Source organism: Choloepus didactylus, chromosome 4, assembly GCF_015220235.1.
Source record: "Choloepus didactylus isolate mChoDid1 chromosome 4, mChoDid1.pri, whole genome shotgun sequence".
NCBI classification, from domain to species: Eukaryota; Metazoa; Chordata; class Mammalia; order Pilosa; family Megalonychidae; genus Choloepus; species Choloepus didactylus.
Genome location: NC_051310.1, coordinates 52740950 through 52766046, shown reverse-complemented (window position 1 = coordinate 52766046; position 25097 = coordinate 52740950). Strand labels below are relative to the sequence as shown.

General features: G+C 39.2%; 1 protein-coding gene across 2 annotated transcripts in view; it reads left to right on the top strand.

Annotated features, from left to right (window-relative positions):
- The first annotated feature begins 3619 nt into the window (after positions 1 to 3619).
- DAAM1 (dishevelled associated activator of morphogenesis 1) overlaps positions 3620 to 25097 on the top strand; it is a 177369-nt gene continuing 155891 nt past the window's right edge. The window contains exon 1 of one of the 2 annotated variants that reach the window (XM_037832610.1): positions 3620 to 3735. The gene's annotated coding sequence lies outside the window, so the exon portion shown is untranslated. Of the gene's footprint in view, positions 3736 to 3806; positions 3882 to 25097 lie in introns of those variants that run through there. The other variant, XM_037832611.1, reaches the window with a different exon arrangement.

Genomic DNA, 25097 nt, shown 5'->3' with positions numbered 1-25097 from the left:
ATGTTCCACCAGGAAAACAGAAACCATTTTACGTATTTAAGACAGAGATAATACAGTACAGGGAATTGGTCAGATATGTGATAGAAGATCTGAGAAACCAGACATGCAACCTAGAGATTAGCAATGGCAGGAAGCAACCTCTACTCCTGGCTGGAGGGTCAAAGGGAGAAGGTGGCATTCACAGAGGATGGGGTGACCTGCAGAAGCTGGTAACATGACAGCTCAGTCCAACAGGGGAAATGTTGCTACCACTGCCAAAACTTCACGGAAGGCAGAGAAAGGAGGAGTAATACCCTGGCTCTCCCTTCCACCTCCCTCCAATCTCCCAGCAGTGTCTTCCCATGCTTGGGAAGTAATGTCTGTGATATTGGGGACAGTTGGTGTACCTGTGAAGGACAAGGTATGGATCTCAGAACAAGCCAAGCTGGCACTGTTAAACTAGATTTCCCTCCTTTTTTTCCTCAACAGATCTTTTGCCTACGAGAAAATTAGAACAATGTAATTTCTGTGTGCTATATTTCTAATAGTCTCTTGTTAAGACTAAGAATTTTTTATTTAAATAGGTTTTTATTAACTTGTTCCATATTTAGGACTGATATTTCCAAGACAGTCTTCAGGGAAAAAGTGCCAGTGATAAGAAGTAGCACTTATATAGTTCTTTTCCGTTTGAAAAGTGTTTTCATAGGCCTCATCTAATTTAAGCTTCAAAAACCCGGTGAAGTAGGTATTATTGTTAACCCCATTTTATAAATGAGGAAACCGAGGCTCAGAGAGAATAGGCAAAGTCATGTTGTGCCAAAAGTAGCACAGTGCCAGGCTGTGCCGTAATTGTGGGCTGAGCATACAACCTCAATTGTTGCAAAATACCAAGCTCTTGTGTGCAAAACATGTGCAAGTCTACAAACTTTAAATTCTTTCTCTCTGTTGATATCTCATTTCTTCCCTTATCTAAAACTCAGTATCTGGAGTAAAACCTTGAAACCAGAATTGAGAGAGGTCATTTTGAAGGATCAGCAAAATGTCCCCTGGTGCCTTTCCCCTCCCCCATTGGTAGATGGTCAATTAAATCTAGTCTCTTCATTGGTCCCAGATGTTCCTAATTAATAGGCCATGATTATGGGATGAGCCAGGGCCTTTCTTAAAATCATTCCAGGATAGTGGTAGTTGTTTAAAAGGAAAAAGAGAAGAAAAAAAAAGTAAAGAAATCCTTTTGACTGAGAATACAAATTAAGCTAGGCAGTGTGGGTGTTTTTGGCGACTTATGAGACTACTTAGTCAACCTAGAAAGAATTAAATTAAATACAAACACCTAGTGAGTATATGTGAAAATGAATATGTGTGTGTGAGTTCCCTTCTTGTCTCCAGAGAAGTTGTTACACTTCCTCTGGCCCCAGGTCCACAGACAGCATTTCTGATGCTAAAGAGCCATCTTTGTTTCCCTTGGTTACCAATGAAACAGTGTGCATGGATCAGTTCAAATCCATCACCACTTTTAGAAAAACACCTCCAAACACAATGCCTTTCTGTCATCTATCTATCTATCTATCTATCTATCTATCTATCTATATCTATCAATCAATCATCTATCTCTATCATCTATCTATCTATCTATCTATCTATCTTAATAGGAGGGGCAGCCTCCTGTAAAGTGATTTTTCCTATAAACCTCAGAGTGTGCCTCAATAACATACTTATCTATAAGGATAAGCCTGCCTTATGGAAAGGCTCCACATCCAATTTACTGACCCCATAAATTTCAGCCTCACCGATTATGTTTCCATCTAAAAGCTCTATGTAGTTATAAAACTGGGAGAGCCTTTAGAATCATCCCAGGTCAAATTTCTTTGTGAATATTTTCCACAATGAACTGCAGTACATTAAGCCTACCCATTAACTAGAATATCACTGATCATACTCTTGATCTGATGGCCAAGGGAACATTTGTATTGTCTGGGTTCCATTTAAGACAATATTTGAAAAGGACTGAATATCTCAGAACAGAAGAGCAACATTCAAAATTACTTTCCTTCAGTGGAAAAAAATATGTCTGGTCTATAAAGAAGAGACTTGTTAAAAGAAAAGCAGAATTCAGTGCTGAAACCTCTCTCTCAGCAAAACAAAGCATTTCCCTCTCCCTTGAGATCCTCAAATATTTCCGTAAATAGTTTTTACTTGTACCCAAATTAGTGTTGCAGAATGAAATGAGAAAATAAGAGTGATAAGACTTTGACCAACAATTGAATAAACATTTGAAACCTTAATTGCAAACCTTTTAAAAATAAGATGCAAAGTCCATTTCATAGATTTCAAAGATTTTGCTAGGGGAGATGGGTGTGAACTGATGCTTATACATGATTGAGACACATTTAATATCATTTTAATTTATTCTGCATTTACAACTGGAATAACTAGCTGCATTGATTTTTCATTTAAAGACACCTGGAGATTTGCCCCCACTGTTAATTTTTAATATTAATTGGCATTCATTGAATACTGGTAAAAATGTCACAGGGGGATTTTATATATTAAAAAAGAAAATCTGTCTAAACGGTCAGAATTTTGCTACATTCCTTTTGTTTATCTACATCAACATTTAGGTGTATTAACATCACAGCAATTCTTTCAAGGCACAATGTTGTTTGATTTAAGGTCATTAAAAAAGTATTTGAAGGACAAGGTATGAAAGATGAGAGGAAGAATGTTGTGTATTAAAAAATATATACATACACGCATATATGCATATACAATTTATTAGAACTTCAAACAAGGGTGTTATCTTCTACGGAGTTGATAGCCACCAGAGCGGGAAGTCTGTTGCAGGACGAACAAAAGCATGGCTGCGCGATAGTATTATCTCTGCAGCAGCAGAAGGCTCCCTGACAGAGGGTTGCCGCGACGGTCTATTACACCGCGTTTTTATTAGCAACAGCCTCCGTTATTCTGTTAGTTCAGGCGACTAAGCTGTTCCCCGCGTTCTGCATGGTCACCCGGACTCGGTTAAAACCAACAGAAAGAATGAAAGTGAAGGAAGAGGGGTGTATGGAACCAAGTGGGCCACACGGTGATTCTTTCGGGGCCGGTGTCGCCCCATCCCCGGGAGCGTGGAGGGAATTCCAGGACCACAATAACCCAGAAACTAGTGCTTCCTATTAATTAGTTGCTCAGGGTAGGGAAGACAGTTAAAGGCTTAATCTTCTCTTCCCGAATAGGGCCAAGAAAATCCGGTGGATGAGGGCTCCCAGGCCGATACGCACGAGCTCAGGACCCCACCCGGCCCTCAGATATCGAACGGGACAGAGTAAAGGTCAAGTCAATCGGCACGACCGCAAAGTGTCCCTCCCTCTCGCCCTCGCTGCCCGTAGCTCCAGGTCGGAACCACTGCTGCGAAGGCTCCAAAACTGGAGGGCGGGGAGGGGGCAGGTCCGGGAGGGGGGCGGGGTCAAGGGGCGGGAACTGAGCGGCCGATGCCTGCGTCGGGAAGTGTAGTTTCGCGAACCCCAGCAGGATGCTGCACGGGCTTCGCGTGCCGAGTCGGTACTACAACTCCCAGGAGTCTGCGGGTTCGGCCAAGGAGTCCATGCGCAGTGAGCGCTACTTTGTATCCTATCAGGCCCGGTGAGGGTGATGTCACCTGCGGGTTGGTAACCTACGAGCGGCTGTGAAGGAAACTGTTTAACCGGATCCCATTGTACCCGGAGCGCAGAACTGCCTTTCCAGTATGCAGGGGCTGCTCAGGTAAGGGGGACGCGTCGCCCCGCCCGCCCCACTCATTCATTAGGTAGCACCGCGCGGTGGCGCGGGGGGTGGGTGCGCTTCCTCGGCCCGGCGTTGGGTTCGCGGCGCGCCCTCCTGCTGCCTCCCGGAGCTCTCGGGCTATGTAGGTAAATATTAAACCCGTCCTTCAGGTTGGGTATGGTTGGGAACGGGACCGAGACAACTCTGGGCTGCCATCCTGGGGATGGGAAAATGGCTGCAGCGCGGCGCAAAGCGAGGCGAGCCCTTACGAAGGCACCCGGAGGACTGGGGTCCCTCCCTCCTTTCTTCCTGAGGCGCTGGGATGCCAGGAGAGCCGACAGGGTACCACTCGAAGTCTCGCTGCGGGCAGCCCGGGGCTGGGGCGCGGACAGTCGTGACCTCGGTTGGGGGCTCTGAGCTGTGCCGCGGCCGGGAGCTCGTAGCCCGGCGGCTCTGGGAGAATCCCGAGGCAGGCTTGGTGGGCTCGAAGGTGGCTTCAGGAAAGAGGAATTCCCTTAACCGTCTGCGTCCGAATAGAAGCCCCGTAATCCCTGGTGCACTTACTTCAAGCCCCCTTCAAAAGGGGCGGGGTGACTGTAATTCAGCCAAAGTTGGAAGCTGAATGTCTCAAAGTGAGAGGAGGGAAACCCGGCATTGTGGAGGTAGTGAGGGGTGTTGGCGGACAGCGGCGAGGGGAAGCTGTGCTGCTTGAGGACCGGGTTCGAGGTGTCGCAGAGCGTGCCCGCCTTCCGCCACTTTCGATCGGGCGCATCTCAGTCCCCCCTACACTCATTGCTCCCTCTGCAAAGAGCGCTCTGCCCTGGAGTTATAGCCCGGAGGTGGTAAGGGGGTGGGAGAGGTGTGAAAAATTGAATGATAAGGTTCACTGTGGAGCAGGAGAGCTGGATAATCGGGTTTTCCCAGCTGGTCCTGAAAAGCCAACTGTTTGCGATCGGCTTGCCCTGGGACTAGAAACATGCTTGAGGTCGGAGAACTCTCAAGTCTTCTAGATTTCATTTCTCTGACCGTAGCACATTCATTCGTCCTCTTTACTCACTCATTCATCAAACCCTCTGTTCTCAAGGAGCTCACAACCTGGGTTGGGGTGTTTTGTGTCTTGCCATCATAAAATATTTTAGTGTGCCCGGGAATAGATACATGCACTCGATTTCCCGCTTGCCCGCCCCAGCTTTCACTCTCAGGAGAACGTCAAGAACAAATGCTACCCGTGACCGTTTTGCTCTCATCAGAGCCGGTCCCTTCCTTTCATTGAGCTGGTAGTTGCTTGAGAATCGGGTGAATTGAAGCGGAGTTTGCCTGCAAGATGAATCCCGTTGCCATGGCGACTTCTGCTGTCGGAATCTTAACAGCTCCCACTGCAGTTTCGATTAGTTGCGGCTCTGCGGGCAGCTGGGAGGGCGTGGCCAGTGGGTGTGGTCAAATGCTTGCCCCAGGCCCAGCTGCTCTCTCCTCACCCCTTTCACTGCCCCAGGACTCTCTCCATTCTTTTATAAATAGCTTGGACACAGTTCTTAGGCCCCTAGCCCTCTCTTCTCTTGCCCCGTCTCTCCATTACCCACCCAAGAACGAATTGTTTGGAGCCCCTTTCCTGAGGCAGATCTTGAAAATTACAGTTCAAAGGTATCTTTCCCCATCCAGGCTAGCTGCAGCATTTTCGCAGTAAGTAGCTAATGGTGTTGGAAGTAGATTTCTCATGTAGGGAGGCTCTTTAGTTCTTCATGAAGAGAGCGCCCTGATCGCCAGTAAAGGTTCTCAATTTGCTCTATGTGCAGCCGACTGGAAGTGATTAGGGACAATTAGTAACTGAAAGCGAGTTTCCTCCGATTATGAAATTGAATTATGGAAGTCACTATCGTCACTCGTGGTTCTCATAAAATCTAATAGCCTGCCTAAAGGATACAGGTGCTTGAGGGTGAAGCACCGGGCTGGCAGCGAGGACACCACAGTCCTGAACTGGGTCTCCTCGTTGGTAGTGTTGGGAATAAAGGGTTTCTTAAAATTGATTCTATGTGTAAAATCTTGTCACTCTAAAAAGGAAATGGTCTTTTTTTTTTCCCCCCTCAAAGTAATCTGAAGATGAGGGTTTCAACCCAGCTTCTGACACTGTAGTGTTGAGTATATCATTTAGTATCTCTGAGCCTTATTTGTATGACAAAATGGCATGGATCTTTGTGGGAACCATTCAAAGTAGGAAAGGCAGCTATTATTACTCCCAGTAGTTGGACTTTTGTTTAAATTTTTATCTTAGAGCAAATGTTGAGGTTTGCCTTTTTGCAAATTCTTAATGAAAAGCAGATATTTGTAACTTAATTGCATTAAGTGTAATTGGATTATACAGATATTTTGTTTCTCCTCTGCTGGCATTTCATGCCAAGGTGCGCTATCACAGAAATTGTTGTTTAATAGGTGATTATAGCCCCATGAGGAAACAGGATCAGAGATTGTGACTTAACCATTTATATTTGTCCCAGAACATCACTAGCTGAAAATCTCCTTCATTTATCTGTTTACTTTTTATCTCTACTACCTAGATTGTAAGCTCTTTAAGGGTAGGGTCTCTGCCTTGTACATCCCTATCTACCTGACATTTAGAGCAATGTTTGACCATTGGTAGGTATTTAATAACTATTTGTTGAATGAATAGCAAGTAGCAGAGCTGTGATTGGAGATCCAAGGTCTGAATTCTTTCCAATGATAGTTCTGTCATCATTTGTAATATTCCCCTAAATTGCTTTCTGCCAAGCAGTTTCATCTCAGCATAAACCAGAACTCCCTGTGTGGCATATGGCTTGAAGTATAAAGGGTCTTCTATTTGCTTGAAATAGATGTATTTAATAAATATTTGCTTTAGGAATAATTCTCCTTTATAGACTTTTTTTTTTTTTCCTCATTACAATTTATGACCTCAAACTAGGTGTTTCTAGATTTCTCCCAGTTGTTTTATAGATGGCTTAGATAACTTTCCTAGGATGTGTATGATATGAAAATCAGGAGAGAAACCAAGACCTGTGCCAGGCCACCAAGGGCTTCTGAGGCACCAGTTGGGGAAAAGAGCTGGGAGACAATAGTTCACAAATTTGGGATGGAGTTCTGTAAACAAGATCAGTTGTTCCAGGCTGGCTGATGTGAGGGAAGAACAGAGTGTGTGGGCATTTGCCCAATATTTGTAAAATTTTGTTACCCAGTAGTCAGATTCTGTGGGTATTCAGAAGCATAAATTAGTGAGGAAGTATGATGGTAAAGAGAGCACAGTGGATTACGTCCTTGGGTGGTACTTTTAGGAGCTCAGTGAGTAGATACCAAGAAATTTGAATCCTGACTTTCTGGCTTTGTGGATAGGCTCTGAGTGTTAACAGTGTTTGTCTGTGTGTGGTTTTATTTGAACTACTTTGTTTAGAAAGCTGCTTTTAGTGTTGTACTATGGTCATCAGAACAAATAAGGTATTTACAAAAAAACACAGCTAAGATGGAAAGTGTTTCATTTTGTAAATATTTTGTGGGTGGTATCAAGAGTAGCTTTGGCTTGAGAATCTTGAAGTCTTCTGTGAAATCACTTAAAAAGTTACAGCTGCTGGATAAGGGGAAACCAGCTTTCCAACAAAGTTTGGTACTGAGGGCCTTAGGTGTTCATTCAAGAAATAATCACCAGCGCTTGTAACTTCTGAGGGGCACGCCTTGCTTTTGTATCATGCTCCTGATATTTCCAAGTGTTGTCTTATTGCAGGAAACAAAGCGACTTTGCCAACTTAGGTTAGCAAACTGTTCTCTCTCTAGAGGGGACACCAACTACAAACAAAAATTTTTCTGTTTTGTTTTGAGATTTTTCTTTGGATGAGGAATGTGGGCTACTGCCAGTTTTTTTGGTACTACATTTTCTCACTTGGTAATTGGAAGAAATCTTCTAAGTAAATGTCTATCTTAAAACTCACAGCGTTTGTTTTTACTGGTTTCCTCAAGAGCTCAAAGTTTAAGAATAAGAGGCAAAAGATAGCACAGACACTTTAAGAAATCAGGAAGGAGGTCAGGGATACATCTAGACTTTCTGTAAGATCAGGTTGGCAGGGAAGGCTGGAACAGAGGGTACCTTTCTTAAAATTAACATTCACTTAGCAAGAGTACAAGCTTTTTATGTAGGTTGTGTGGAGGGTTGCTGATAAGAGTCTGGACTTAAAGGCTAGATCTAAAACTCTCCACTTTCATCCAAGCCACCCCCTAATATCTGCACTGAAGGAGGGACAGATGAAGATGAGATGCAAGCTGATTTTGGTGACCTACATTTTACCCTAGCAGAATCTTTACAGCTAAAAATTTTATTTTCTGGTATTCATTCCACTATTCCAGGAATAGAAAAATGAGCATTTCAGAGAGTTTGCATTTGTAGTGCATGTGTCTAAAATGAGTTAAATCCTAAGAGTATGGCAACTAGTGTACAGAACCTCTCTCCTTTCCCCCAACCAGTCTGAGGTTACCAAATACACTCTTGGCTGTGGTCAGCTGCCTTTCCTTGTCGATGTGTGAGCACTCCTGGTTTTTACCTGTATCCCTGGCTTCCTGCCATAGTGGGCCCCTCTTATCTGGAATGTGCACCCCTCTTATTTGGAATGTACTTTCAGATCCAGCTGAGTGCCCCAGTGTCCAGGAAAACTCCCTGCATATCCCTCAACTTTCACTGCCCCCTCTGTTCCTTCCACCTTAGCCTGACCATACAACTTAACATTTATAGCTAATGTGATACCAACAGTCAACAGATGTGAGGTGTTTACCTTGTGCCAGGCCCTTTCTAAAGCTTTACCTGGACTAAATCATTGACTCCTCACAACAACCCTGTGAGGCACTGTCACCATCATTTTACAGAAGAGCAAATTGAGGCATGAAGAATTTAAAAAACTTGTCCTGCTCAGGTCACATAGCTAAATAGGGTGGCAGACCAGGATAGGACCTAGGTTGTCTAACTCTACATGCCATACTGTTGCCTCAGCTCTGGGTTTCCTGTATGTATTTCCCCTCCAACTTGAGTAGGGGAGGGGTGGGGTGGGGTGGGGTGGGGTGGGGTGGGGTGGCTGGATCCCAACTCTTTTTGCATCTCATAGTTTTGAAACAGTATTGGGTCAATAAATGATCGGTTGATTGAGAGTGAAAATGTTTTTTCTCTGGCTTCTTATAGTCTGATTTTCTGGAACAGAAAATGTTGCATGAGACTTAAAATGTTGCATTTTGAGTATTTGATTGATGAAGTGTTTGAATTCCCTCCTTTTTGGTATTTGAACAATGGGCAAATTAATTGAAAAGAAGGATGTTCTTATACTGCATCTCTAAATCTGTTTAGAGCCTGTCTGGCAGTAGACCCTATTAGCTAATTGAGCTAACTTTTCACTCTTAACTGAAAAGAAGCCCTTCCCATCAGAACAGGGCTGCAGAAGTCTGCATCGAGAGTTGATGGCCCATAATTTCTTAGCTTCCCTACTCCCTGTTGTCTTAACTTAAATCATGAAAGTTTTTCTGAAAAGGAAATAACAAAAACTAAAAATAAAACTAAAAAAACTAAAAAAAAAAAAACTAAATAAAACTAAAAAAAAAATAGTAGTTACACATGTAACCTAATATTGGATAATCTCAGTTTAAAATAAGCTTTTTTTCCCCACCTCAGAAGAAAGACTTTTGTTTATTTTTATAATGGAGCAAATATGGTGCCAAAAATACAATTGCAATTCTCCTAAACCGTAACCACTATTGTGAATTAAATGTGTAAAACTAGGGAAGTAAGTTCAATTTCCAATGTAGTTAGTGTGATTTCCTGACTTACAGGTCTTTTCCTTTTGGCTTAAAACTGGATATTGTGTCACTTTTACAATATTCAATGTAGACAGTTGACTAAAATATACACCATTTCATTTAGGGAAATAATAGAAAAGTTGTGCCCTAACAGCATATTACCAGAAAGATAAAATAAAAAAAAAAAAAAAAGCTTGTTAGCTACCAGGCTTTTCAAACATAGTATTCATTCAATAAATATTGGTTTCAGAAGATTTTTTTTTTTTTTTGTCATTCATCTTGTTACACTTTCTATGTATGTCACTCACTTTTACTAATCTCCTGAGCTCATTCTATTCTATAAATTGCACCAAGATTGGAGTTGAAGGTTACCTGTATTTCTGCTAGGCACATAATTAGGGTCACCTAAGAAACTGGTCTTTGTCCTTTTCATTTCTGAAAGAAAATATCTGCAGTGATTAGCAAAGAACATTGCCAATCTGATGGACTTGCTGAAATTAGCTTTCTAACAGTAGATAACCCAGATCCCAGCTTTGGGCATTGCCTGAGAAATACAGATGCTCATCTTTTGTTTTTTTTTTTTTTTTTGAGATGGGTTCTTCTATTCTGGCTTGTTGGCTCAGTTCTGTTCATTAGTCAAGTTAGAACCAGGTCAAGGGCATCGGTTAGCTTTGCTTTTGTTTTGGAGCCACAAACTGCGCTTGTAATCCTAGTTGTTTTTCATTTTGCTTTGTTTTTAAACTCAATCATACTCTTGGCCACAAAGGAGACTAGACAATATATTGTGGCTATATCAGTGCAAAACCATCATCACCAGAGGCAGAAGAAAGTGTCATATTATAAAATGAACTGGTGGGAGTCAGCTTCTTCAGATGCCATAAGCCAGAGGCAAGGCATTGCCAGCAATTTGCCAAGGAACTGCATGTTTCTGACAGATGCACTTCTACAAAGATTGATTGCATCAGGGCTGGGAGCACTTCCTAACAGTTTTCCAAAGTCCATAGCCTTGGTCTTTACCCTTTCTTGGGTGTGTGAGGGAGGTCATTGGTTTGTTTTAGTGCCACTCTGCTTTACTCTTCTTCCATAAAGCTTCTGCAGATTTTACCCTAGAAGAGTCAAGGATGGTATTTGTCTTAGTTTCCGGGCTACAGTCACAAATACCTTAAATGGGTTAGCTTAAACAATGGACACTGTTCAAATTTGAGGCATCAGTAAGGTGATAACTTACTCCCCAAAGACTGTGGAGTTCTGAGGCTGTCGGTGATCCTTGGTCCTTAGCTTTGCTGTCACATGGCAGTGCACACAGTGGCATCTTCTCCTTTCTCTTCTGGGTTTCCTTGACTTCCAACTTCCAGCTCTTCTCGTGTTTTTTTCCCCTCTATACCTGAATTTCATTCTGCTTATAAAGGACTCCAGTAATTGGATTAAAGCCCAACCTGAAACAGTTGGCCATACCTTAGCTAAAAGTAACATCTTTGAAAGGTCCTATTTACAGTGGGTTCACAACCACAGGACCAGATTAAGGTTAAGAACATTTTTTTCTGGGGTGTATAATTCAGTCTGTCTCAGTATTCAACAGCATTCATTCAGCAGATGAGACAGATTGTTCATATGTGCCTAGACTTAAATTTCTACTTGTCTCATGGAGATTTGGTAAAATCAAGCAGGGAAATAACAAGACATGAGTTAAGTTAGAACCTGCAGTTCTGTGACAGTGGGTTAGACTAGGGGCCCTTTGAAATCCTGAGAATTTATTACAAAACTTATTGTGAGAAGTCAAAGGAAATAAAATGGAAAGCTTAAACCATTTAAAGGAACTTGCTGTATTGTTCACCTTACTCTTGTGGATACAGTGTCATATAGTTGTTCAAGGCACAATTTAGGCTCTTCTTTTTAAATGCAGTGATAGTTACACAGTATTAGTGGCTTTTATTAGATTTAGGATAATGATGGCAAAACAAACAACAATAACTGTTTGTTTCCCCTCTTGTTTGTGTGTAACAATAATGTTTACATTAAAGGTACATTTCCCCCCATTGCTCCGCACTCAGTGGTAATTTGAGTTACGAGTCAGAGAGGGTGTGGAACGAGCAAGTGCTGAACTGGAAGCCAGTGACTGAGACTGCATCTTTTCTCAGATGGTTAAATTAAACAGGCCTGCTTTTATATTTTTATGTTTCTTAAATCAAGAATGGAGCGGAGTGGACTAGGAAACCTAGGTCCCATTTGGGATTTGAGATTCTACAAGTAGGCGACACTTGTAATGACAGAATTGGCAAGGAACTGTGGCAAGAAACTCTTGCTTATGACATTTTCTGCTGAGGAGTTGATTAAAAATTACAAAAAAAAAAGAGAGAGAATGTATGATTTTTAGTTTGACCCAATTTCTTTTCAACCTGTGCCTGGTTACCTTTGCTCTGTAGCCTCCCTTTCCCTGCTATGGTCCCTGGAATGTAAGTTGAGTCTGGAGAACCAGTGAACTGGCTTCTTGCTCTCACGGCCTCCCTGTAGGCAATGAGATGGCTCTCCCCAGACAGTCCCCGGGCAACCAGGTTTCATATCAGAAGAGATATAATCACTGACATGACCCCATCCCCAAACAGCTCTCTTCCTTAGAAGAGGGAACTGCGTGGCAGGAAAGAGAAGGTAGCTTACATTCTAATTCTCCCAAATCCAGATTGTTTTTCTGATGGAATCATTTGGGGGAAGTAGGTGGAGGGTAGGACAGAGGGAGTTATTGGGTTTCACTTATCTTATCATTTGTTTTCCTCTGGATTGCCTTTGTTTATCCTGTCTCTTCAGGCCAGGAATTCTTCCAACAGAAAGCTTGCATAGGCACAGGGATATTCATTTCGAGGCTTCCTTCTGCTTGTGTTTCCATTTGCTGATTTGGCTTTCCTCTCTACAATCTGATCCTGAAAGGAGGGCTGGAGACATTTAACCTGCTTTTAATTCTCAGCAAGGTGAAGAAGAGAACTTAGAAACAGTGACTTGGGGCAAACATGTTAATGATGTTTCTGATGGGAAAAGAGGATGAAGCCAAGTAGATTTAAATATAGCATTTATGTATAATGTGTATAACTTATTTATGTTTGGTAGAGAGTTTAGTCATGAATGTTTGGCAATTTGAATGCAATCCTCTCCATTTTTTGGTGGTGCTTAGCATTTGCACTGAAGGAAAGGAAATACCAATTGATTTTAGGTTTGAATTTTAGGATAATCATGGCAAGTCTCTTAAACTTCCTGGACCTCTGTTTCTTCTTGTGTGAAACATTGTTCATCTTCTGGGTCAAAAATTCTGAAGTTTTATGAGAATGGCATCATCTTAAAATAATGACCTCATTTATATGGTGTTATATCCACTGGGTTTTCCTAAAATGGGGATCAGTGATGGAAGGTTCAATTTTTTCACCTCCAAGGTTTCTAACCTTGACCCTTGCTCATGGCACACTATATCCGAGACCCTTTATTGGCTGGAGCTAGACCCCCAAGGCTGGTCCATAGTTCATCCTGTTTCCTAGTCCTAGGGCTCAGGAAGTTCCATAGTACCTAAGGGAATAGACTGGACTGTGTATTTTGATGATCTTCCAGTTCTGCTTAAATTGATAATCTCTTTTAAAATAGAGCTTGTCCACTAGTAGTCCACAGGGTTAATGCAGTCATGTTTTGTCTGGCCAGAACTGCGTTATTTTAAAACATGGAACGACTTTAGTAAGCATTTGTACTCTGATTTGTCACAGCCCTCACCACACCTTGGTGCCTCATTCACAACCACTTTAAGAGATTTTTCTTTACCTCTTTGGCCCTTGAAGGCATTTAAGAAGCTAAATTAAAAGGGGATGAGAGTCTCTTCGAAGGTTTATGCAGGAGTGGGCTGGCAAATGACCCATTTGTATACCCTAACCCAGGGTTTCTCAACCTCAATACTATTGATGGTTGGGGCTGGATAATTCTTTTGTTGTGGGGCTGGATAATTCTTTTGTTGTGGGGCCTGTGTTGTACAGTGTAGGGTGTTTAGCAGCACCCCTGGTCTCTACCCACTAGATGCCAGTAGCACCCCCACCCCAAGCTGTGACAATCAAAAACATCTCCAGACATTGCCAAACATTCCCTGGTGTGTGTGTGTGTGTGTGCTTGCGTGCGCATGTGTGCGCATGCATGCATGTGTGCCAAATCGCCCCTGGTTGAGAGCCAGTACTTTAACCTGACAGATTTTGGATGGTCTGAGAACTTTAAACATTGGACTAGGCTTGGATATGTAGGAATAAATTGGAATTCATCTGGGAACTCAGCTACCCTGCTGCTTTTATTTATTTGTGCAGTTGGTAAGAACAAAGTAAAGGTCAGTAGATTAGACCCTTCAGGGTCACTTCTCCATTCTTCCATGACCACAGCCTGGGAGGTCAGCCATGTTTTAAGGACATGTCCTTGGTCACAACAGGGGTCTCTCTGTGACACTGATGCTGGGCCAGGCAGGCCCACCAGAGCTAGTGGGTAAACAACTTTAATCCCATGGCCTGAGTTTGTAGGCCACTAATGTTATCTGTGGTTAAGCAGGATGGATGATGCTTTGGGGGAAAAAAAATGTCAGCTCTGCCATTATTGTCAAAGGCCAAAATACTTAAAAAAAAAAAAAAAAAAAGAAAACGCTCTTCAACTTTTAAAAATGACAGCTTATCTCAAATCAGCAGTGTGGGAAGAAAGCTCTGAAAAGGATTAACAGAGCGATGTTTCCCTACCCCCACCCCAAACACACCCCCAAACAAGAAAACTGTCTTTTAAACTTGCCTCTAAAATGCAAAGTTAATGCTTAGCAAAGCACACAGTTTCAGTTGGTTAAACCTTAAACCTAAGTTCCTTCTCAGAGAGTTAAGTGGGACTTTTGAAGGGAACCACACCTCTTCCTGAGGGGTACTGTCTGGTTTTAAGTGCCATGAGTGAGCATCATAATTCTCCATGATGGACTTAAATCAGAGATACTTGGGGATGTTGATTGGGTAGACCTGGGGTTGGGGCCCAATCTGTAGGATTATTAAACTCCCTGGTAATCCTGATGCTCTGCCAGGATTGAGAACATGTCAAAAGATGAAAAAATCTTGCCTTGGGAAATGTGGTTATAGTTGCAGGTGTGTATTGGGACTGACTGGTGGGTTAAATGCTTACCTCTGTTGAAAATTCTGTTTTCATTTTGGTGTGGCTCTTTAATTTCTTTTAGAATTTTAAATGTATGAAGAGGAAAGGTCTTCTATTTGTGGTAGAGTGTGCTTTATTTAATACACTGAAATTCATGCTTCTAAAAATTGAAACTTTACTATATTTTGGCAGGTGTAACTAAAAACTTGTGGAAGTTATTGCTTCCTCAGGGTGCTTACTGGGAAGGATTTGATTTACATATTTACCTATTTTTAAAAAGAAAATGAAACAGAAACCACCCAATCAGAAATGGTCAACACCGTGAGTGTCCTTAAAGGGACAAGAAAATAGTTGGGGGCTTAAATATTTAAATGCTCTTCCCAGCTTCTTTTCTTGAAAAATCTAGATCCCAGAAAGGCTCTACATTATTTCATAACTAATTCTATCTCTGTGGGTGTTTCGGTTTGCTAAAGCTGCCAGAATGCAATATACCAGAAATGGGTTGGCTTTTTTTCAATGGGGATTTATTAGGTTACAAATTTACAGTTCTACAGCCATGAAAATGCCCAAATTAAGGCATCAAGAGGAAGATGCCTTCTTGGAGGAAAGGCTCCTGGCATCTGGGGTTCCTCTGTTACATGATGATGTCTACTGGTCTTTCCCTCCTGGGTTCTAGTTTCAGTGACTTTCTCTTTCAGTTCCTGTGGGTCCTTCTTGCTTCACTGGGCATTTCTCATCTCTCTGCCCTCTCTCTCTGTGTTTCTGCCTTTTATCCTCTCATAAAGGGCTCCAGTAAAAGACCTACCATGAATGGGCTGGGTCACATCTCAATTGAAATAGCCTAACCAAAAGGTCCCACCAACAATAGATCTGCCCCCACAAGAATGGATTAAAAGAAAATGGCATTTTCTGGGGTACATAACAGTTCTAAACCAGCACAGTGGGCTTCCTATCAGACTCCCTCTGGTTTTATACACATGAGGTCACTCAGTTTGTTGCAAGCTTCCTTCCTTAGACTGTGGCAGTACTACATTCCCACGGAGGACATTGTTTTGGTCCCAGAGTTGTAATTAATAAAGGGGTAAATAGAATAAAATGGCTCTATTTACTTGGCATTTATTTAGATAGAATTTCAGGTCCAGACTTCTAGCGAGCATAGCAGAGCTAGGAAATGACTAATTTTAAGGGGAAAACATTACACTGGGCATTTTATGGACTATCCCATAAATTGTGGAAGCAACATTTTAAATATCATTCATTCATTCATTTGGTTTGTAAAAATGTTTTAGTGTTGGGCGTGAGCATTTCAGAATGCTGTTTTGGAGAAATACCAGTTTTGTTTTGTTTTGTTTTTTCCCTATGGAATACAGAAGCCTAGTTTCACTTAAACAAAGCTCAGATTCTGCTATCTTCAGCTTCTGAAATAAAATCACATTATGCAATAGGTGAAGAGTCTTACCAACAAAAGGTTATTTACCTTCACTGGCAAGTACTTTCATGCTTTGCTTGTTTGAGTCATGTCTGTCTTTTTCAAGGAATGTTCACAATATCATGAGTTATAAGAAGCCATGCTCTACAGTTCCAAATTACAGTTTTCCTAATATCTTTAAAATGAAGTTTTATTGAGATATATTCACACAACATATAATCCATCCAAAGAATACAATCAGTGGCTCACAGTATCATCATATTGTCGTGCCACAATCAATTTTAGAATATTTTCATTACTCCAAAATAAGGACAAAAATAAAAATAAAAAAGAACACCCATAATGCTTATCCCCACCCTATTACATATATATATAAATAAATAATTACTTGTCTGCCCATACCCTGGATAAAGAAAGTGTCGGTCACAAAGTTTTCACAATCACATGGTCACACAATAAAAGCTATATAGTTTTACAGTCATCATCAAGAATTAAATCTACCGTATCACAGTTCAACAGATTCAGGTATTTCCTTCTAGCTATTCTAATTTACTAGAAACTAAAAAGGAATGTCTATATAATGCACAAGAGTAACATCCAGAATGACCTCTCAACTCTACTTGAAATCCCTTTGCCATGGAAACTTTATTGTTTCTTTTCTTTTCCCCTTTTGATCAAGAAGACATTCTCAATCCCATGATGCCAAGGCCAGGCTCATCCCTGGGAGTCATGTCCCATGTTGCCAGGGAGATTTATACCCCTAGGAGTCATGTCCCACATACTGGAGAGAGTAGTGAGCTTATTTGCAGATTGGCTGAAAGATAGAGGCTACATCTGAGCAACAGAAGAGGTTCTGTGGGGATGACTCTTAGGCATAATTTTAAGTAGGCTTAGCTTTTTCTCAGGAATAAGTTTCACAATGGCAAGCCCCAAGTTTCCCAGTACTTTTTATGCCTATATAAAATTTTCTACCTGCAGTTCTTTTCTCCCCTAAATGCTCAATTTAAGTCTCAGCTGACCAAGATTTTCTAGAACCAGAGAGGAATTTGTTAGCATGACATGGTATTGAAGAAAGAGTGACAGAAAGAATATGGGGTTTCTTCCTGGGACTATGAAAATCTTCTAAAATTAGTGGTATTGGTTACACAGTTTGTGTAAAAACCACTAAACTGCATGCTTTAACACCAGTGGATTTTGTGGTATGTGCATTATAGCTCAATAAAGCTTGCTTTTTTTTTTTTTTTTTAATTTGAAGAGACAGACTAAAAAGAATCAGATTAAGTAAAACCTTAGAAACAGATTTTTTAGACCTTAGGGATAATATCCATTACTTTCTTTTTCATTTCTTATTTTCATATGCATCTCAATTTTTTCTCTAAATAAATTGGTATATAACATAGATAAATAATAGTTGTAGTAAGTCCTTAATATTTATGAACCACCTGAGACATGGGTAACTTCGTTATAAAGAAATTTTTGTTGTAATGGAATTTGACCCATATTGTTCTCATATGTTATAATCATGGGCTGAGTGTTAGGGGATAAAAAGTTTTGCCCTACTTGATATCCACAGTAATGACAAGCTGTGGTTTTTGTGATATGTTTAGCTTTGTTACAGTTTTCCTTAATCTTGTTCCATTTGATTATTTGAAGGATTTTTCTGTCCTAGAAGCCTTTAGACTGTAAAAAAGCAGTCAGGTATGTAATCTTGCCCATAAAGCTTTGTATTCTGGATAAGGAATACTTGATTTATAAGGAATTACATAGCTTCAGGTTTCTCAGGTTTGGATTTATGATCCTCTGAAAATATTTCTTTAAGAGTTAAATTCCAGAATGTTCAGGTTTGGTATCAATGGGATCGTAAACTCACATGCAAAGGTAGGCCTTGAGATACTGTCATATATCCTTATACAGTATATTAGATTTTTTTACTGCTGCCAAACAGTTTACCACAAACTTAGCAGGTTAAAACAGCGCCATTTATTATCTCATCACAGTTTCTGTATGTCAGAAGTCTGGGCATCCCAGACTGGATTATCTGGTCAGGCTCTCACCAGGTTGAAATCCAGGTGTCAGCAGAGGCTGCAGTTCTTGGGGCTTCTTACAGGCTCACTTACAATGAGTGAAATTCTTGAGAGAACATAAATAAAAAAAAAATTTATTTCATTGTGACTGTGGGACTGACGTCCTGTATTCCTGCTACTTGTCAACCAGGGACCATTCTGTATCTTGTGGCCCACATTACATTGGCTGTTCACAGCGTGGATGTTGGCTTTCTTCCAGGTTGTCTGGAGCCCATCTCTTTAAGTTGCTTGTCTGCAGTCAGCTGGGGGGAAATGTTGATTTAAAAATGCTTACCTGACTGGGTCAGGCCCACCCCAGGTAATTGCCCTCTTGCCAAAATATAACATAACATATTCACAGGAGTGACATCTCCTCATATTCACAGGTTCCATCCACACTTCAAGGGTAGGGATTATACGACGACATGGGTAATGGGATCATTTAAAATTCTGCCTTCCACACTAGGTAACACGCTTATACCAGTATACTGTTGATAGATTATTAAGAAGAAAACACAGAAATAAAAAATCATCAGAAGGAAGGAAACCTCACAAACATCTTGAGGATCCCCTCTGACTTTCTGAAATGTCAGTTCTTCAGAATTATTGGTTCCCATTGCTACTTTCCTTGTTTCCAGTAGAATGAAATGAAAAATTTTATTATAGAAAAGTTTTTAAGAGAAGTTTTGTTATAGAAAATTTCCTAAATACGTACACATAAGTAGTATGAGAATCCTGCATATATCCACAGCTTCAACAAGTATTAATTCATGACAAATCTTTCATCTGTACCCCCAATCACCTTTCCCTCAACTCTGGGATTATTTTAAAGCAAATTCTAGATAACATATAATTTCTTCTGTAAATATGTTAGTAATATGTCTTTAAAAATCAATACTCTCTTTAAAAATATAACTAAAAATCCATTATCATACCTGAAATAATTTATATTAATTCTTTAAAATTCCCAAATATCTAGTCAGGTTTCAAATTTCCCCTAACTTTTAAAAAAGTTTGTTTGTTCCACTCAGGAGTCAAATAAGATTCATACATTGCAATTTTTTGATACATACCTTTAACAAACCCCCCTCAGTCTATAGATTTCCCCTGCAGTTTTTTTCCTTGCAACTTACTTGTGAAAAGAACAGGTTATTGTCCTGTAGAATTTCTCGCAGTCTGGAACTCATGGTGTAGAATGCCCTTTTGCTTCCTCTATTTCCTGTAAATTGGTGAAAATGAAAATAATTGATGCCATTAACCTACCTGGTCACTAGAATTAGGAAAGCGATTTGGTAAACGGTGAACATAGGTATCCTTAACTAGACTGATGTGTGTATAGACATTTAGAGAAATATATCCACTTGGGAGTAGAACAAATATGTCAGGTTTTTCAGATTCCCATTACGGAGTGCAGTTTAAACTTTATATACTCATGGTACCTGAACTGTTTCAGTTGAAATTCTTATAGAAAATACAGAATGTATAGATTTAAGTGGTGTGCTCAGGTCTATGTGTATTTGTTTTAGCTTCTTTAAAAGGAGTTTAAAACATTCCTAAGGTGAAAGGTTTTTCAGTTTTGAGTTTTAGAAAATAACCATATGATTTTGAGTAGAGAAGATTATGAAATAAGTGCCTTTTATTTTTTTTTAATTAGAAAAATTGTAGGTTTACAAAAAAATCGTGTAAAAAATACAATGTTCCCATATATCCCCCCCATTGTTGACACTTTGCATTAGTGTGGTGCCTTTCTTACAGTTGATGAAAGAATTTGAAATATTACTGTTAACTATAGTCCATGGTTTACATTAAGTGTATTTTCCCATATACCACCCTATTATTAACACCTTGTAATAGTGTCATGCATTTGTTATAATTTGTGAAAGAACATAAGAACATTCTTATATTTGTACTGTTAACCACAGTCCACAGTACACAACAGGGTTCACTGTATTACACAGTCCCGTGTTTTATCTTTGAATTTTCCTTCTAGTAACATGTACTACCCAAAACTTCCCCTTCAAACTACATTCACAGACATAATTAGCACTGTTAATTACACTCAAGATAACGTGCTACCATCACCACTATCCATTTCTAAACGTTTCCTATCAACCTAAATAGAAATTCTGCACAAATTAAGCATTAGCTCCTCATTCTCTACCTCCCATTCTATCCCCTGGTATCCTATATTCTAGATTCTAGCTCTATGAGTTTGCTTATTGTAATTAGTTCATAACAGCAAGATCATACAATATTTGTCCTTTGTGACTGGCTTATTTCACTCAACATAATGTCCTCAAGGTTCATCCATGTTGCTGCATGCATCAGGACTTCATTTCTTCTTACGGCTGAATAATATTCCATCTTGTGTATATACCACATTTTGTTTCTCTCTTCATCAGTTGATGGACACTTAAATTGCTTCCTTCTTTTGGCAATTTTTAAAAACAGTAATTGCTTTTTTGCAATGGGGCTTTGCTAGTTATTTCATATCTGGGCTCTCCAAAGACATTTCCTTTGCCCTCAAAGAACGTGATGTATATTTTAAATTCTCATCATTGGAATATTCTGTGTGCTTTTTAAAATGCAACACTTTACAGTGTTCTAAGAGAATAATTTTATTTGACTACAATTGAATGACAATAGAGGAGTTTATCTAATTTAAGCACCATTTTGGAAGAAAAAAATAACATTGGGTTGAAGTAAATAAGCGTAATAACTTAGAACAGGCAATGGCAAACTTTCGGCAAAGGGCCAGACAGTAAATATTTTAGGTGTTGTAGACCATGCCATCTTTGTCATCTGCTGAACTCTATGTTATTGTAGTGCAAAGGCAGACAATATGTAAGCAATTTAGTGTAAGTAAAATTCTCATGAAACTTTATTTAAAAAGCAACCAGGCATATTGCTCTAGAAATATAAATATGTTTTTGATTTGTGCAGGGGTAACTGTATTAAATATGTAAGGTCTTATCTACATAGGTTTGATTACAGAAAATAAAGTATTCTCTAAATAATGGGGGAAAAGAAAAGCTGGCAGGAGGCTGAATTTGGATATAGTTTACCTTGGAACACCTTGGCCTCCCTTTGGAAAAGTAACATTGGCTGCTTTGGGACTAACTGAAATTAGGTTTCATATATGTAACTGTGTTTCATGTATAATTCTGAGCATTTAAGAGCAGGGGCTTTAATGAAAACATAGACTTAAAAAATTTACTTTATCACAACATAAAAATATAAGCAGTAATCCAAGAGAAAAATGTCTGTCAGAGTAATCTAATTTAATAATGTCTCTGCTTGGAGAGTGCTCCCGAGAGTGTAGGTGCACATGCTTGTGGTGGTGGTGGTGGTGGTGGTGGTGGCGGCGGTGGGGGTTGTGAGAGCTAGAGAGTGAGTGTGTTGGGGATTGGGGGAGGTCTTGATTTTAACCTAAAAGTGGTCTAAACTCTGTGAAAATGGAGAACCATTCGTCCCGTCTCTCTGGATGCATTCGAGATTGGGTAATTCACTTGACCTTTCTGTGGCTCAGGTTTTTCACCTACAAAATGAGATAATTACACATGTCCGACTCTTACTCCAGTAAGTATTTAAAAATAGAGGAGAAAAAATTAGAATTTATAGAATGCAAGATATTAAGGGCAGAAACTTGTTAGATAACATCAAACTACTTTGTGGAGAATGGTAAGAAATGTTGGAAATTAAACTACATTTCTTAAATTTTTGATAAATCAATTTGTATTATTTTCAGTCACAGCACAAAATGGTAGAGTTAGGAGGGGAAGTAGAATTGTGACTGGGTGTGCTTTGCTGAATAAATAAAACTTGTTTGCCATAACATATTAAAAAATAGTTTGGTTATTAATTAGTCTTTCTCCTTCATTCTTATTAGTGTATGTCCAATATGCAGAAACTGATCTGTTTGTAGATAGCTGGTGCTAAAGAAAAATTTTAAAGGAGTTTAGAAATAATATTCTCCTGTATACAGATGTTCATTGCAACATTATTCACAATATCCAAAAGGTAGAAACAATCCAAGTGTCCACCAATGACAGATGAATGTATAAACAAAATGTGGCATATACATACAATGGAATAATACTGGCCAATAAAAAAGAAGTACTGATGCATGCTATGACATGGATGAACTTTGAAAACCTTGTGTTACGTGACATAAGACAGAGAGAAAAGGACAAATATTTGAAGAGTCCATCCATATGAAATATCTAGAGTAAGCAAATTCATAGAGATAGAAAGTAGATTATAGGTTACCAGGGGGTTGAGGGTAGGGGATATGGAGAATTTTTGCTTTATGGGTACTGAGTTTCTACTTGGGATGATGATAAATTTTAATAATGGTGGGTATTGATGGTCACACTTTGTAAATGTACTTAATGCTACTGAAATGGCAAATTATGTTTATATATGTTATCACAATTATAAAAAGGGAAAAAAGGCAAAAAAATTCTCAAAATTATGAATGAAAAATGTCAGTGATTTTATTTAACTCATTAATTAGTAAAGGAACCAGTAAGATGTTAAGATCAGCTCGAAGGAGAATTTGAACAACAGGTGATCTATCTATCTAGCATCTATCTTATCATCTATCTACACACAATCAGAAATGCTGAAATGATACAGAACTGATTAATATCCTAAAGAGCAATAAAATGTAATGCTTGGTTATCTTTTCTACAGGCATGCAAAGCAATTGCTTCTCTACCAGAAAAATTCATTTGCTTTGCTAAGGATACGAGCCACTACATTACTATACAATTTTTTAAATTATTATTAGTTAATTCCTACCCCTATAGAGCTGTAAAATAGTGAGCTGTAAAATACTGTGGTCCAGCAAGTTCTCAAACTTTTCAGTCTCAAGGCCCTTTGCCACTTAAAAATAGAAGACTCCACAGATTTGTTTGTGGGATGTAGTCATCATATTAGAAATTAGAACTGAGAAACTGAAAAACTATTTATTAATTCACTTAAAAAATAACCTATTTTATCTATCGTCAGAGTGATGACTTCATCACGGATATTGTAGTTTCTGGCAAACCCGCCTCACTGTGTACTTATTGGGAGAATGAGGATGAAAATGGTAAATAACTTCTCAGTGTTATGCTGAAAATAGTTTTGGAGTCATAGACATCCTAAAAAGGTCTGTGGTGGCTGCTTAATTTATGCAGAATTTTTAATTAGGTTGAATGTAAATGTTTGGAAATGGATAGAGGTGATGGTAACACATTCTGGTGAATGTAATTAACAGCACTGAATTATGTATGTGATTGTGGTTGAATGGGGAAGTTTAGGATTGTGTATATCACGAAGGAAAGCTAGAGGATGAAACATGGTACTGTATAACACAGTAAACTCTGTTATGGACGATGACTGATTAATAATACAAACATAAGAATGTTCTTACATGAAGTAGAACAAATGTATGCTACTATTACAAAGACATAAACATAGAGTGGTATATGGGAAAAAAACACGTAATGCAGCTATGGACTATAGTTAATGGTAATATTTTAATATTCTTTCATCAACTGTAACAAATGTATACTAATTATTTACCTATTACACTAATACTAATAGGTGGGGGTGGGATAGGAGTTTGGGGTTTTTCTTTTTGGAATAATGAAAATGTTCTAAAATTGACGGTGGAGATGAATGCACAATTCTGTGATTATACTTTGAGCCACTGATTGTAGACTTTGGATGGATTGTATGATGTGTGAATATATCTCAGTAAAACTGCTTAAACAAAAAAAAGTCTGTGGCTCCTCAGGGGTCCTGGGACCACATTTGGAGAACCATTGGCCTTGTTAAAAAAAAAAAAAAAGAACTGTCAAAGATAATCCCATGAGGGCCTGGTAGACCATGATAGCAGTCTGCTGAAAGAATCCCCAGTAGTCTTTTTGTACATTTCCAAATCTTGGGTTTTTTCCTGATAGTAGTCCCTTCTCTGAGAAAATGTTGCCTTGCTGAGCATGGGGGATTTTCAAGGTCATTCTGAAACTATTGTCAGAAACTTATTTTTTTTAATTATACAGGGATCACTGTAGGAAAAAATGAAAAAAAATAGGAAAGTATAAAGAAATAGAAAAAATCTTACAAAGGAGGCAAATAATTTTAACACCATGGGAAAATATATTTAAATTAAAAAAATATTTTTGATTATATATTATCTGTACTCTTTTGCATCCTTCCCCCTACTAAATGTTGTCATAAGCATTTTCCAAGTTATTCAAGTTCTTAATGAACTCTTAGATGATTGCATTTTTCCCCACTCTGTGTGGTATAGGGTAGTCATCCCCATTATGTTTTTCCATTCAGAAGTATTATGAATATCTTTTTCTTGTTTCAAATGGTTTTCTTAGGATAAATTATTAGAAATGAAATGAATTGGGTCAAAAAGTATGCAATTTTAAAGTTTTGTTTGCTGCCAAATTGTCTGCAAGAGAGGTTTGCTGGTTGACACCGTTGATAGCAACAAGGCATTAAAGCATCTTTCATTTTACCCATGGCTACATGATTAGATTTATTATCTTACAAATATCTGTGATTTAACAATAGGAAAATATTATAATATTGTATTTTAATTTGCATTTCTTTCATTTGTCAAATTGAACTTTACTCCCAGTCTGCTTATTGGTCATTTGTATTTTTCCTTTCTCAAATGGCCTGATTTCCCAATATCAGTGTGTTTTTGAACAGACCATAAAATAGATGAATTAGCAATGCAAATAACTTTTCATAAATGCAGTAAACAACCATGAAGCCCATTAGAAGGAAACTATGAGTTCTCCAGGCATGTTTAAAATGACCTAAAATATTTGTCTGTGATTAAGGGTCTCTGGCTGCAGATTTTCATAATTAATTATCTTAGCAAGCCTTAGCAAATGCTTTCCTGACTACCTGGAGAGAAAACTCATGTCAGTTTCAGT